This window comes from Bombus impatiens, unplaced genomic scaffold (assembly GCF_000188095.3).
Source record: "Bombus impatiens unplaced genomic scaffold, BIMP_2.2 scf_0049, whole genome shotgun sequence".
NCBI classification, from domain to species: Eukaryota; Metazoa; Arthropoda; class Insecta; order Hymenoptera; family Apidae; genus Bombus; species Bombus impatiens.
The window spans coordinates 874,290-880,379 of record NT_176468.1 but is presented as its reverse complement, the minus strand read 5'-3'; the positions used below and the strand labels follow the sequence as shown (position 1 = coordinate 880,379).

Here is a 6,090-nt window from a genome sequence, read left to right as displayed (position 1 = left end):
TACATTATCGGTTATACGTAGTTGGATACTTCATGACGTTAATTTAAATTGAATGCCTTGCAATGCCTTCATTTTTTCATTATTTTATTATAAATCTGTTAATTCGTCTGTTGATTCTTCCGTGTGTTAATTCGTAGGTGGCTTACAATGTAAGATATTAAACAAAGTAAAAATTAGACTTTTGCAACAATCGCAACGAGTAGATATATTAATCCTTATGATAGGCAGTGTATATTGGTAAAATTTAAACTCTATCAAAAACTGAAAAAATTTTAAAATTTAAACTCAATCTAAAAATTTATATAAAAGTTACAAGACATTTACTGCAAACAAATATCCAATAAAAAAAATTAAACGTATCAAATACGCGTTAAAAATGGTCCCAATATGGGATATCTGAAGATATATCGAATATCTTGCGCTAATTATCTATAACGACAAGGCAAATGATAAACACCGTATCGCAAAAAAATTAAGCTACTCGTCGGTTTCATCAGAAAGCTCGAAGCAATCATTATTACCTTGGTCATAGAGCGACGTCAATTATGCAATTTTTCTTTCGCTCGGTCCCATCAACGGAAACTAATCATCGGACGATCGAAGAGCCGCTATCATCAATTTGTAAACAAATTCCCACGACCGTGAACCATCGTTGCATCGAATTTAATATCACAGCCTGGTATTACCACGCACAGCGTGCTTCTTTATATTTTTCAACACACCCAAGCAACTGGTAAATATAGCGCCGCATAGAACGATCGGACTTTTGTTGTACCGTTTCAATGGGCTGCTTCGTTAATTCGACGTGCATGTCCATCAGATACCTATCGTCGATTCTTCTTTTAAAAACGTTTTCTGAAAAATTCTTCTCTCTTCCCTTTTTCAGAATGAATTTTTGTGAAATTTTCGATAATGGCGAGTTTTGCTTGTTCCTTTTATTCGGATTATTTTTCATTCGTCCCCGAACGAGGTCGATGAGACTCGTTCGAGTTACGAGGTTTATTGTTAGATCGGGGTGTATTATTAATTCAGCCATCGTTCCAGATACGACATTAAGGAAGAACGAAATGAGATTCTCTGTTTCTTTTTTAACTTAACTTCATTTATCGGTAAGTATACATCGTAGGATTAAATTGATAATAAAAATTAACTGGACCGTTCGCGTAATAGTTCACTGGGTTTTTCTATGGCTTATAATTTTCCTTTCTTATCGTAAGCGTTGACTGTAGTCAGTCACGGAAATATCTGTACACTCTTTAGAGTAGAATAACTGTTGAAAAATTGGACCAAACGACTTGGGCTTTCTTGAGAAGCCAGAAGGATTAGTACCAGATAACGTGTAAAAGAAATATTGAAAAAATTTAAACAACATACGTTGGACATTTATATCAGTTATATACGTACTGAAAGTTTCATCGAAATCGGTTAACGTTACTATAAGTTTGCAGTTCTTCGCGAGTTTTAGCCTGTAACTGCAATAAATTTGCAGAATATTTTCGTGACTGACTGTACATGCGATGACTAATAGATTTTGAACACATACAAAACTGCGTTGGGGGCTTCGTTTTGAAAATTTGTGAGGTATGCGTAAATTTGTTTGATTCTCAGCTAGACAGGAGTAGATAGTCGATGATCTATAATCGATGAATTATATTACATATGGAAATATAATATCAAAAATGTAGAATAACATCTTTTCATTTGAAGTCTCATTTTTCGATCAAATCTACGTCTACTTGGACTAATTCTTGGCTAACGTATCTAAACTTCGTTTTCCCCAAAACGAGAGTGTAAACAACGAAATTTTATTCTTCATTTTCAATTTATTTGTGTAGAACAATTTCCTATTAGTTGTCCATTTCAGTCCAGCCGACAATTGATCAAATTCACGTACCCTGTACCTCGTAAATTTTCAAACTCGATTTTTTCAAACACGAAGCCTCCGACGCACTTTTGTTATATTTGATTTTCGTCTTGCATATAAATAATCATTTGAATCGTCATTATGTATTTTCTTCGGGATAGTATATTTGAAGAAGAACAAACTTATTTTTACGTTGTTTTTAAATGTTTCAAATAATCGAAAATTATCTGCTTTTAATTCTTCAATTACTGTAGTGTTCACGCGACTAGGGTAAGTCAACAGCAGTTTAGATTTGGTTCTAGTAAGCGGGCTATGGATCAAGCAAGTGGCACTGCGGCGAGTTCGATTCTTTCCGCGCCAAACGAGATACGCAATCAACTGGTAGATAGAGTACGCGGTGTTTACAATGCTTTTAAGACGCACCTTGTAAGCAAATATGCAGCGAAGGCCATGGTAACAGAGGCGCAATGAATCTATTTTCATTTCGCATATGTTATGCGTTTGCGCGTGCTATGAAACCTAATAATAAAATTGAAGAAAGACAATGAAGCTCGTTGAAACGGTTGGCAAACATCGGCATGCCTTCATTGATAGAATGGAATCAATCGCATTATTCGAAAGTGATAGAACCTCTCCTCTCTTTGTGCGCGTATCTTGAGAAATTAAAAAGAAATTGATTCTTTTCTAAAATGTGTACAGATTAGATTACCTCGAGTGCAAAACCTAATTCATCGATCTTCTGTTACACATAAATGAAAAATCTCTGTTTTTTAATTAATTTCTCAAGCTTTCCAGCTTCTTTAGATTTACTTCGAAAGTATCAGCAGCAAGAGTAGACTACACGTACACGCTAGAAATTGAAAACAAGAGTGGGCGAATCTCAGTTACTCAATAAATCGAGCAACGACCGATTTCGTTATGTTATCTAGGTTTGTTTTGGAAAGAAGAACCAGTTCCTCCACTTTTTCACGATTAATACAGCTTACTGCAATAACGTAAGCTTGCATCGAGAGAAGATATGGCTTGGTTCACCTTTGTCCTCGTATAAATTCAAATTGAAACGTTAAAAGAAACGTAAAAGTAAAAATGCACAGAATGCGCGTAATATGCAGGCATACATACGACAGAAGCAAAGTACAGTATCCGTTATGATATTTAGTAGGTGAAACAAATCTTTGCGTCTTTAGTCCTTTAGTATCCTTTAATCTTTAGTTCTGTTCATAGAAATATCAATTTGCATAAACATCTATCCAGGTCTAAATATAACTTATTCTTATACGTATATTCTAATATGATCTATTTTTAATCAAGAATTTTTAAGGCACTTCAAAATTATTACTTGCGAGTTGATACCAAGTGGAAACTAACGTTTGCAGAAAATATGCTGTTAACGTGCAGCAACTTATCTGACAGGTGCATAAGTTATTGTTAATGATCGGACGTATACGGTGCATCAGCGTAGAATGTTTCGCACGCCGTTCCGCAAACAAACTGATTTAGACGGTGTACGTGAGCGTCGTGCGAGATGGAAACGGGCCACAGCGAAATTAGCATGAGAAAACGTTCTGAAGCGGGATTGAAATGTACGGTCCGACGAGTGTAAGTCAATGTGACGAGGAGAATCAGCGGTTGTCGAGAAACGAGATGTCATGTGTATGCAGCATCTTTCTATCAAGGTGATACGTTCTGCACATGTACATTTTCGAAATGCAGAATGTGTAAGAAAAAGGAAAAGCGTAACTGAATATAGTATGACCAAGATTAATGATAGACACGATATTTCTGCTTAACTTTAAATGGAAATGTTCAGTTGACGTCACTATGTAGTCCTTGCATTGTTGGTCTTTATTATATTTAAATTATCCTACCATTTCTTCTTAGAATGGATTAAAATAAAAAAGAGAATTAAGAATGGACGAATTCCTTCGCTTTATAGAGCGCTATCGTGCAGATGATCGTATTTTCGAATAATTAGTGAAAAAAGCGAAGGATTTTATTAAATGTATAAGTAACGATCCCACTTTTATTTTTTAACTTCAACTTAATATCGATGTTGTATTTTTCCCTCTGTTACATTAATCTGTACGCGTGTACGTTAATTTCTCCATGATCCTTTGAATATTTACGTATAACGTTTTTACTTTTCAAAGCGCCCGTGATTTATATTGGATCATTATCATTAAAAACTGGTTGAAAGTGTATACATAATTTGTATGAATAATTTTTTTATGAATAACTCAAAACATGATACCTAGGCAAAGAATTCTTTTATTCGCCAAATATTATACTAAGTAGGTATTATACATTCTGCGGATTTCAGGAACTTCCAAATTTCTATGAATACACAAACATTCACGATCCATATAAAATATTCTAAAAATTTCCATATATTTTTTGTTTAGATTAAAATAACAGAGACGTAGAGATCCTAATCTTCTGCATAGTAAAGCAGAGTAAACGTATGACTGCGAGTATTTTAGAAACCTGTTTTATTTTAATTTTTCTCCAACTATCAACAGATATCCTAGCATGTTTCACGCTGGCCAATAACGATAAGCGATATACGGTCGATATACTATTTAATTTTTTAGCAATAAAATGCTTTCCGATAATGTAGCATTAGCAACAATACGTCCAGTCTAGAGTGTTAGCAATTACAAAATCAATTACGATTTATGATGCAATTCTCTCGACTCATTATCACAACCGGTTACGTTACACCAGACATGTCCGGGACGAACAATCGAGATCTAATCAAAGTTCAATAATTGGAGGCGGTTCGACGATTTCTTCGCGGAAGGAAGCCCCCATGGCGAGGGTGGACAATACACAAGGTGTGTAATGACTCATCTCTAGCGTGGATGTATCGCGTACTATGTCAGTAACGGCAGAATACATCATATGAAATGTGAGATGCTCGTTAGTCTCGTTCCAGGTGGCTCGTTATCGCTGGTAGCAGTGTGTCAAGTATCACATAAGTTAGCCTCAACGCGTGACACTCGTGTAATACTTAGTAAAGGCAAAATTATGAAAGAACCTCGGGATTCGATAAGAAGGAAGGGAGAGAAAGGGACGAGGAAGAACAGATTCGTTCGATGATGTGCGGTGAAAGATCCATTGACACGACGACCCGCTTCTTTAAATTTGCGAATCAAGCCGGATGCATCTGAAAGAGACGATGCACTTTGATTTTTGTATATGCGCCGAGCATACGGTCGATGCAGCGCGTTAAACAAATATTATCAAGCGGACAGTGAGCTAAATTGACTGAGACGACACGTAGTTAGTTACGAGTGGATTTAAAGAATTTGCAATCCTTTTTCATTGCTTGCGACGTATCGTCGTTTACGTAATAAGAAAATTATCGAACCTTCTTATTTAGACGAACAATCTTTCATTACCGGATTATTCTAAGAAATTTAGACATTGATTAGCCTTTGCGTTTATTGGTTCGTTTTACATAGACGTTCAAAGAAAAATCTATAGGAATAAATCTTCAGTCGTTAACCAGTAAAAAATAGTATCATATAAGTGTTATAAAACTGCAGAAAATTAAATTTGCATAATACTAGTCTTTAAAAGGTCTACGTCGCGACTATTGATCCTCCCTGTACGAATAATAGCTCAAATCACGCGATACAATATACATACGCTTATAAGTTAATACCTGTCTGAATCGCTTCCAGGCTAATATTAAACGATCGATGGAATCGATAACCATCACGATTGATTCATTCGGACATCAATTGACTACGTAAATTGAGACGTACAGGAACAATAACGTTTCAAACATTGTCTTTTAAATTTTTCTTACAATTTCCTATTACATATTTGCATAATATTGTTGCAATAGATAAATGGATTTGAGGTATCATTCGTTTCTCAAGAATTGTACATTAATGTAGTTATATAAAACGTTGATGTACGTACTTATGTAAACAGTAAGCTGCGATGAAATTAAGAAATTAAGAGAAAACGAAGTTAACCCCAGTTTATCAGATTGGATGTTGAGATTGTTGAGGGGCTCGATTGTTGAGCATTATCGAAGAAGCAAAGAAGACAAGCTAACACGACGAAACGCGCTGCACAGAGAAGATTAGATCCTGGAAGTCCGCGTGTTCAACGAAAATTATTTAACATGGAATTAACAGAAACGCGGATATAATCTGCGTCCCAGTGATGAGATTATGGTAATACAACTTGTTTGCTGCTCGACGTGCGGTGAC

At 35.5% G+C, this 6,090-nt stretch overlaps 1 long non-coding RNA gene across 1 annotated transcript; it reads left to right on the top strand.

The window, feature by feature from the left end:
- Positions 1-2,347: 2,347 nt before the first annotated feature.
- LOC117152311 lies at positions 2,348-5,031 on the top strand. The gene is made up of 2 exons (XR_004462658.1): positions 2,348-4,698; positions 4,789-5,031. It is a non-coding gene; the product is annotated as an uncharacterized LOC117152311 (long non-coding RNA).
- Positions 5,032-6,090: the final 1,059 nt, after the last annotated feature.